A 10,220-nucleotide genomic window follows, 5' to 3' on the forward strand; every position below is an offset into this window, starting at 1 on the left:
TAACGAATAAATATGAGGAGTGGGAAGAAAAAATCAATGAGAAGTCCCCAGACATCATAGCAGTTACAGAAACAAAACTCACTGAAACAATAACAGATGCAATCTTCCCACCAGGATATCAGATCATGAGGAAAGATAGAAGGGGAAAAAGGGGGAGGACGGGTTGCACTGCTCGTAAAAAAACGATGGAAATTCGAGAAAATGGGAGGCATAGACGAGACTGGAGAAAGGGACTACATAGCAGGTACACTTCAGTCTGGGGAGCACAAGGTGGTCATTGCAGTGATGTATAATGCACCAGAGAACTGCAGGAGGCCAAGAGAGGAATATGATGAGAGCAACAGAGCAATGGTGGACACACTTGCTGAGGTGGCAAGAAGAGCTCACTCGAGCAGAGCAAAGTTGCTGGTTATGGCTGATTTCAACCACAGGGAGATTGACTGGAAAAACCTGGAGCCACATGGGGGTCCCAAAACATGGAGAGCCAAGATGTTGGATGTGGTGCTGATAAATCTCTTGCACCAACATGTTAAGGACACTACCAGAGTGAGAGGGGAGGACGAACCAGCAAAATTGGACCTTGTGTTCACCCTGGGCAGTTCAGACATTGAAGACATCACATATGAGAGTCCACTAGGAGCTAGTGACCACGTGGTTCTGTGCTTTGAATACATAGTAGAGTTGCAAGTGGAGAGAGTAACAGGAGTTGAATGGGTAAAGCCAGACTATAAAAGAGGGGACTACATAGGTTTGAGGAACTTCCTGCAGGAGGTTCCGTGGGACAGAGAACTGGCAGGAAAGCCAGTAAATGAAATGATGGAATATATAACAACAAAATTCAAGGAGGCAGTGGAAAGGTTCATTCCCAAGGGCAACAGAAAGAATGGAAAGACCAGAAATAGCCCCTGGTTTACCCGACGGTGTAAGGAGGCAAAAACTAAGTGCAATAGAGAATGGAAAAAGTACAGAAGGTAGAGAACACATGAAACTAGGGAGATTCTTCACAGAGCAAGGAACGAGTATGCACAGGTAAGGAGGGAGGCCCAGCGACAGTATGAAAATAACATAGCATCGAAAGTCAAGACTGACCTGAAACTGTATAGCCACATCAGGAGGAAGACTGTTGTCTTCCTCCTGATGTGGCAACCCCTGAATGGGTTGCAATGTATATTATTTATATTACATGTATATTACCTTTTCATATAATTTTATATTGCTTATATTTGCGATAATAGCTAAATCGTAAATATATGACTTTATAATATTATTTGACTTAGTCATGTTGTTAGGTAGGATGTAACATATGTGCTCAGTTCAAGTCTTGATTGTCTAACTACTGTAATTATTGCTCTTTGCTCGTTTCCCTGCCGGTTTCTTGCTGGACAGCGACCCACAGAGCTATCACGTGATCGAAGGGGGGGTGTCCTCACCTCGCCTGAATTATTCAGTCTGGTCTAGACTCGCTTGGTGGTTGGACAGATTGTCTGTCTCATTATTCTTGTTAGTTCTGTAGAACTCTGTTCACAGAACATTGTATAGACTTAGTAATTTTCGACGTTGTACTGAGGTTGTGTGTCTCTTAGACACTCTGAGCAACTCAGGTCCTGAGCTGTAGCTTCTGACCTAACTTGTATTGGTATCTGTGTATTATCACAGTCGGGGATTTTCTTATGCTGAACTTAGATTCAGTAGTATGGGAGTTTTGTGACTTTTGTGGAGGATCTGCAGATGGTCCCTACTTAGTGTCGTTATATTATCTCCTTGTTCCTGATTCTGTGTCGCAGTTGCTTGTTATATTGCTATTGGGCTTAGCATTCTTTTTTATTGTTCAAGCAGACTGTTCTGATTGCCAGTTGGTCAAGAAGTTAGTTTATTTGAGGATTTTGTTAGTCACTTGTTTAAGTCTAGTCGAGTCGTGAGACATAGCGAACTACTTAGAGCACTTACACACATACAAACTTACTTGTACATATTTGTAATATCTTATTAAATGTTAATGTACCAGACGGTACTTAAGAATTATAAATGCGATATGTGCTTTCAGCACTATAGTACTGTACTCGAGAGAAGTGATTATTATTATTTTGATTATTATTAATTTAATTTAATTTGATAATATACCTCTAGACTTAATAAATTTATTAAATTTTATTTTCTCTAGTTAGTAGCCTACCAGTTGTAATCCTGAAGCACTATTGAATCATACTGAATTCTAATGGATAATTGGACAAGGATACTGACTAATTGTTACGAAAACCCAGTAACAGGCTGGATGCTAGAAGGGCAGTCCTTTCTAGTATTCACTGGAGATCTCTAAGCTTTTAGAATCGCGTTTTTTGTAACAAACAGTCAAAGACCAGGTGATCAGACTGAGGACAGAAGGTGGAGAACTCACAAGAAATGATCAGGAGGTATATGAGGAGCTAAACAGGAGATTTAAGGAAGTTTTTACAGTAGAGAGAGGAAGGGCTCTGGGAAGACAGCACAGTAGGGAACATCAAGAGGGAATGTACCAACAAGTGTTGGATGATATACGAACAACCGAGGAGGAGGTGCAGAAGCTGCTAAGTGACCTTGATACCTCGAAGGCAATGGGACCGGACAACATCTCCCTGTGGGTCCTTAGAGAAGGAGCAGAGATGCTGTGCGTGCCCCTAACCACAATCTTCAACACATCCCTTGAAACTGAGATATGGAAGATAGCATATGTAGTCACCATATTTAAGAAAGGAGACAGAAACGAGGCACTAAACTACAGACCTGTGTCTGACATGTATAGTATGCAAAGTCATGGAGAAGATTATCAGGAGGAGAGTGGTGGAACACCTGGAATGGAACAAGATTATAAATGAAAACCAGCATGGATTCATGGAAGGCAAATTCTGTGTAACAAACCTTCTGGAGTTTTATGACAAGGTAACAGAAGTAAGACACGAGAGAGAGGGGTGCGTTGATTGCATTTTCCTAGACTGCAGGAAGGCCTTTGACACAGTTCCTCACAAGAGATTAGTGCAGAAGCTGGAGGATCAGGCGCATATAACAGGTAGGGCACTGCAATGGATCAGGGAATACTTGACAGGGAGGCAACAACGAGTCATGGTACGTGAAGAGGTATCACAGTGGGCGCCTGTGACGAGCGGGGTCCCACAGGGGTCAGTTCTAGGACCAGTGCTATTTTTGATATATGCGAACGACATGATTTAAGGAATAGACTCTGAAGTGTCCCTTTTCGCAGATGATGTGAAGTTGATGAGAAGAATTAAATCGGATGAGGATGAGGCAGGACTGCAAAGAGACCTGGATAGGCTGGGCACGTGGTCCAGAAACTGGCTTCTCGAATTCAACCCTGCCAAATGCAAAGTCATGAAGATTAGGGAGGGGCAAAGAAGATCGCAGACAGAGTATAGGCTAGGTGGACAAAGACTACAGACCTCACTCAGGGAGAAAGATCTTGGGGTGACCATAACACCGAGCACGTCACCGGAGGCACACACCAACCAAATAACTGCTGCAGCATACGGGCGCCTGGCAAACTTGAGAATAGCGTACCGATACCTTAATAAGGAATCGTTCAAGATACTGTACACTGTTTGTGTTAGGCCCATACTGGAGTATGCAGCACCAGTCTGGAACCCACACCTGGTCAAGCACGTCAAGAAGTTAGAGAAAGTAGAAAGGTTTGCAAAAAGGCTAGTTCCAGAGCTCAGGGGAATGTCGTACGAGGAAAGGTTGGGGGAAATCGAACTGACGACACTGGAGGACAGAAGGGTCAGGAGAGACATGATAACGACATACAAGATACTGCGGGGAATAGACAAGGTGGACAGAGACAGGATGTTCCAGAGAAGAGACACAGAAACAAGGGGTCACAATTGGAAGCTGAAGACTCAGACGAGTCACAGGGACGTTAGGAAGTATTTCTTCAGTCATAGAGTCGTGAGGAAGTGGAATAGCCTAGCAAGTGACGTAGTGGAGGCAGGAACCATACATAGTTTTAAGAAGAAGTATGACAAAGCTCAGGAAGCAGAGAGGTAGAGGACCTAGTAGCGATCAGTGAAGAGGCGGGGCCAGGAGCTGAGTCTCGACCCCTGCAACCACAATTAGGTGAGTACAATTAGGTGAGTACACACACACACACACACACACACACACACATACAGAAGTGCCTTTTAACAGAATGGTAACCAACTAGCTAATACACATTATACTCATTCAACATACGCACATCTGTCATGCCCAAGCAACATGGACACACAATACACACACACAACACGCACACATAACATTCAAACTCGCACAAGCAACATGCACAGACAATGTCCTCACATTAAAATGTATGCACAATTAACACACAGCAACATACCTTAACCAACATGCACACACAACATAAATTCAGCATATATACATCAACAAAAATACACTGAAAATGCATACATCATCATATATCATAAGGCATCAATATGCACTCACATGTACACTCAAGTACTGGCAACCATACACTCACCGCACATCCGAGTCATGAAGAACAAACGACTGATGAATAACATGAATAATGTCCTAGAAAAAGTCTACTGAAAAAGTCTCAATTTATGCTGGGAAAAAAAGTGTCAGCAGAAAAAATATTCACACTTTTTAAAAGCGAAAATAAATTGCAAAAGCGACATAATTCTTAAATGAACTGTAATAGAACATGTTGATATTTATTTACTTTTATTTAGGTTTTTTTTAATGGGCTAAATCTACTAGACCGGCAAGATAAAAAGTTCAAGGGCATAATTATTTACAAAAAAAAATCATATTTTTTTTACAATTATACAATGATGTTACAAAATGACATATATAGAAGCTGAGAGGAGAAAGGAATAAAACACTGGCAGTCACTCAGGTAAATGAGCACACTTTCTGAATATTTAATATCAAGGCAACGTTTCGCTGGTCAGGAGTTTTGTCAAGCCTTCGTGTGAAGCTTGGCTAGGCTCCTGCCCAACCAAATGTTGACCAGAAGTATTCAAAACGATGGATGTGTCTGTTTCCCTAATGAGCAGACAGAACTTATAATTCAAGGTTAGGTTAGTACGGTTATATTTAGATAGGTTGGGTTACGGTGGATATGGCTTTGTAAGATAGCATTGGGGTTAGGTAAGTTGGGTTGAGCTAAGTTGGGTTGGGCTAGGTTGGATTAGGTAAGCTTAGACTGAATTAGGCTAGGTTAGGATACGTTACGTCAGATTGAGATGGGTTAGGCTAAGTTAGGTGAAATTGAGTTGGGTTAAGTTAAGCTAGGTGAGAATACGCGAGGTTAGGTTAGGCTGGTTTACTTTAGGTTAAGTGAAAGAATGTAATGTGACTGAATTCAGCATTGCGTAGTTAGAAGCGAGGAGCAGAGCTTCCTGACGCAAGGGGCTTCATGGTCGATCATATTTTGTATTATTTCTAATTAAATAGTTATATGGTTTACTGTACCTTGACTGAGTCCTACTTAATCATGCAATTCATGAATTACTTGAATAAATTAATTCTTATTTATATTGTGTAATTACCTAAGTTATTTTCTTACTGAGCAGTATGAGTGTAATGATAAATGTCTAAATGAACTAATTTAATTACTTAACTTGTTCTTTTATATCATTGTTCTGGGGGACATGTCTTTCCATTAACTGTTAAGGGAACTTAATTTTTATTGTTAAATAAGATCAGATATTCATGTGGATGTGGGTGGAGGCTCTTTACTCCATGTAAGTGAATTTTGAATATTTCTTCATAAAAAGAAAACATTATTAGTTGTTCTTCATCTCAACCCTGAATAAACAATGAAACAATGACTCATTAGGGTTCAGTGTTTGTTCTGAAGAAATTTAATCAGATTAAAATTTGCCTGTTATTAATCTGAGGTTTTAGGGTAATCTTTTGTGTTAATTTCTCTGAACAGGGTTCTGGCTTCTTAACATTACAGGCACTCATGAAAATAGGCAGAGAGCGGATGGGCAACTTTACGTCAATGGTGAATATAGCATTAAACCAATAGTTTGATGTCTGTTACTTATGCTTCTTGATATAAATCCAAAGAGACTTTTGATCTTATATTAGGGACACCTAAGTAGAGGTGTCTTGGTTTCAGATGCTTGCTAACAATAGCTAAATTCTTTTCACATCTGGTATGATCACACTGTATATCGTTTAATTATTGGTAGCAGTACGAAAAGTACATTAATTGCATATAAAATAGAGAGAATGTATGATGGTAGTTTATGCAGCAGCAGCAGCAGCAGCAGCAGCAGCAGCAGCAGCAGCAGCAGCAGCAGCAGCAGCAGCAGCAGCAGCAGCAGCAGCAGCAGCAGCAGCAGCAGCAGCAGCAGCAGCAGCAGCAGCAGCAGCAGCAGCAGCAGCAGCAGCAGCAGCAACAGCAGCAGCAGCAGCAGCAGCAGCAGCATTAATTTGTCGTATTGATCTGAAGTTCATTTTGAAGCGTCGTCAGCTAATTCCTTCGTCAAGGTCATTAATGTAGATTATGAATAACTAAGATACCTATAACTCTTCCTTGTGGAGTGCCTCTTGGAGCTGGTTTCCCATTACAACTTCTTTCCATTTATTCAAACTCACTGCTGTTAGCCAGCCTGACTTGATAAAAACCTTATTAAATGAAACCGGCAAGTGGTTTAAAAAAAAGTGCTAGGACATATTTATTAGATCAAGTGATCCAAGATCGATACTTTTTATAATAAATGTCTTGATAAAATCTTCTCACAGAAAAAAGTTGTCACAAATGCTCGCTGCTCTCACTGTCTTTACTTCATTACTGTGAAAAATACACCTTTTTACTCAGGTTTAAAGCATTTTACATGAGGATCATTATGGATGCATATATCACCTTACGCTTAACTCGTAAAGGAGTCATATAGAGCCTGGGAATAGAAGAAATTAGTTTTAATCAGGAATAAGACAGTGCAAGTGTTTAGGTGGATCTGGCGACGACTAGTGAACAATGAGATAAATTAGCGGACTCGGGAATCGGACATAGGGACAGAAGAAGAATGTAAAGAGCAAAATAATTCTACAACTGATGTGAAGTTAAGTGAAAAAACGTGTACTAAGAAAATAACGTGGAAGAAATAAAAGAGAGAAAAAAACAACAACTATAAAGTATGTGAGGCGCTAGGCGATAATCATGAGGAAGCGCTAAGCCCGCAGGAATCATACAACGCATGAGAATAGGGAGGTGATCAGGTTTGAAAGCAGTTCTGATTCCTTGGATGAATAGCCCTTCGCCACCAACTAGGTACCTCAGGATACTAATAGCGAGATAAATTATACTCTTTTATTTACCTCTCAAGAGATGTCAAGTGTTGAAGGGTCAAGTTTTCGCTTCATTTTTAATGAAATATCATTCAGATGTCGAGAAGAATTGATAGAAATCGTTACCCTCGTAAAGGCTCTTATATTGAATAAAGAAACTAGTGTTAAAGCATGTAAAATATTTATTGTTTTTAAAACCTTTTAACTGAAATCAATGTTCTTTAGTTCACAATGACTTTTCACTTTAGCAAGAATGTCCATTACTGGGCCGTAAATATTAAATTTATTGAGGTATTTCTCTCTCTGAACCTCCGTTAAAGATCCACCTCCCTAATTGCCCACCACCCCCAAAATTATTTTGAATAATAAATAAGAAAATTTGATATATTCAGTGATTTTTCTTTTGCTTGGCTGCATACACTTTCAAAAAATCGTTATTGATTTATTATTATTATTATTATTATTATTATTATTATTATTATTATTAAAGATTCGCCGGTATTCTCCCGGCCCGGGCCTTTTCCAAGTGGTGGCCCGGCCATGGCTCCCTCTTTAGGGAGTGTCTGAGACTTAAGTCTCCCATGGGAGGAGGCACAAGTACCTCCTCATCTTTGGGACCAACTGTCCCCAGGCCTAGCCACAAGCTAGGCCTCTCTGGTCTGCCATCCCCGCCCCAAGGGGGCTAATGGGAATGACAGGCTTGTGAGCTGAAAGCTCGGGCTCAGGCACCTACCCTACCCTAAAAGGGCTGGGCATGGTGTCGATCATCGCGTTATTAATGCCAACTGTTTTTTTTTTTTTAGATAAAAATCATGCGTTTGCCTTTAATTATTCGAACATTTTATTTTAGTTTTTTTTAATGCTTAAAATTTGTGTTTAGGCAACTACATGATCTTGGAAGTTATTATAATCACTAATTATCTAAACGTATTTATCCACATTTGTCCACTCTTTGCCTTCACCACACTGTAGATCTTTGTAAGGCATGTCCTTCGTATTCCTTTCCTCTCTTGCTAAAACAAATCTGGTTTTAGTTTCCTGATATATCTGAAGTAACCTCTCAGTCATCAACCTCTCAACCAGCTGTTGCTTCCACCTTCCTCAGAATTTCCCTTCGTGCATTTTGAACCAAGGTAAGATGGCACCAAAATTTAAAAGAAGAATTATGTGAAGGTAAGATTACTTTGGTTAGAATCACAATATTCCTATATTTACACATAAAAAGAAAGAAGAAAGCAACGAAATAAAATAGCTGATAACTTACTTCTGGCAGTTGAAGGCAAGTGGTTGTGTTTTAGAGCGTGTATTGTTTCTTGAATGTTAAAAATTGTTGTAGTTGGGCTCATGTTATTGTGTTCAGTTTCTTTCCTTCCATTTATCTTTCCTACTCTCGTTCCCGTGCGATTACAACAATTACCCCTCATATAGTCTGGTTATTCTTACATCTCTCAGCTCTTGCTTCTCTCATCCTCCTTTCCCCTTCCCGCTCTCCCTCACCTCCCCCTCCCCCTTCTCTCCCTGTATCCCAATCCATACCCCCCGTACCCCTCCCGGCTCCAACATGTGCTGGAATTTCTGATACAATTATCTTTGTTTCATTCATTTTTTTCCCAAGTGTTTGTATTACAATGTTGTCTGCATTTTTGCACGAGAAGTTTATTCTTTTATTTATAGCTTTTTGGTGTATCTTATCTCTGCATCTTGTATGGAGTGATGTGGGATCCTTCGGATGGAGGTCGAATGGAATTCTGGTATGTATCTCATTCCCGGTTAACTAGGGATATTTTCAATGACTTCAGTTTTTTTCTTTGATCTGTATGGTTGTTTGGAGAATTTGCTCAGGAATGAGATGATCTTTAATGGTACTGGTGATAGGATCACGTTGGTGGGGAAAAACTGTAAAGGAATATTTTGGTTATGGTTGTGGAGATTGCGGATACTGGAGGGTCAGGAGAGTCTCTATGTAAGGAATAAGATGTTTCCATATTCTGTCTTCAGTGGTGTCACACTGTCCCAGGTAAAGCACCGTATCCTGGTATAATATACTGCCTGCGTACTTCTGCTAGCATATCCTTCACCATCCTTTCCTTCCTTTCTCTTCTCTACTTTCATACACTGCAGCTACCACACAAATTATCAATAATATAATTTTCTCATTTTCTTTAGTCTGTTTTCATCTTCTGTATGTATTTTTATACCATTGTCCTTACAACTGCAATCAAGTACTATTTGTTATTCCTTTCATTTATCTGTAAAACATTATTGACCTTCTCTTAATATTTCTTACATTCTGTTATCTTGGTCTCCCCTTCATGATCACGATTCACTATTCTCTAAGTTGTTCTGTAACGTGTAAATTCTCGTTATAACCCAGATGTTCTCAAACCGGAGCCCATGAACTTCAAGGAATTCACCGCAAGATTTTACATGTTCCATAGATGGCTATATTCGAGAATGTTACCCCGGCATTCTTAATGTTGTTAATGTTACCATTCCCAGTGATGTTCAGGACGAAAATTTTTGATCTCATAAACGAATCTAAACGTAAATATATTTAACAAGAGGCCTTGTTGACTGTATTCTAATCATCAATATATCAGTCACATCCTAACTGATATCAGCGAGATTTCTCTACGTGTTCTTTTACCACACAACATGTACACACAGACACACACATAGTTCCTCGGGGCCAGGAGCTATGTATCGACCCCTGAAATTACAAATAGGTGAGTACATGCACACAGGCAGACATATGATACAAATTGAGCATACGCACAGAACACGCACATACATCATGCAGATCCAACATAGACACATAATATCCACTCACCAAAATGTATGGACAACGAACACAGACCAACATATATAATCCTGCTGCTATTGTTGCCAGATACTGTCCTAATGTAGCGAGGTACTGTCCTGATGTA

Source organism: Cherax quadricarinatus, chromosome 22, assembly GCF_038502225.1.
Source record: "Cherax quadricarinatus isolate ZL_2023a chromosome 22, ASM3850222v1, whole genome shotgun sequence".
Classification (NCBI taxonomy): Eukaryota; Metazoa; Arthropoda; class Malacostraca; order Decapoda; family Parastacidae; genus Cherax; species Cherax quadricarinatus.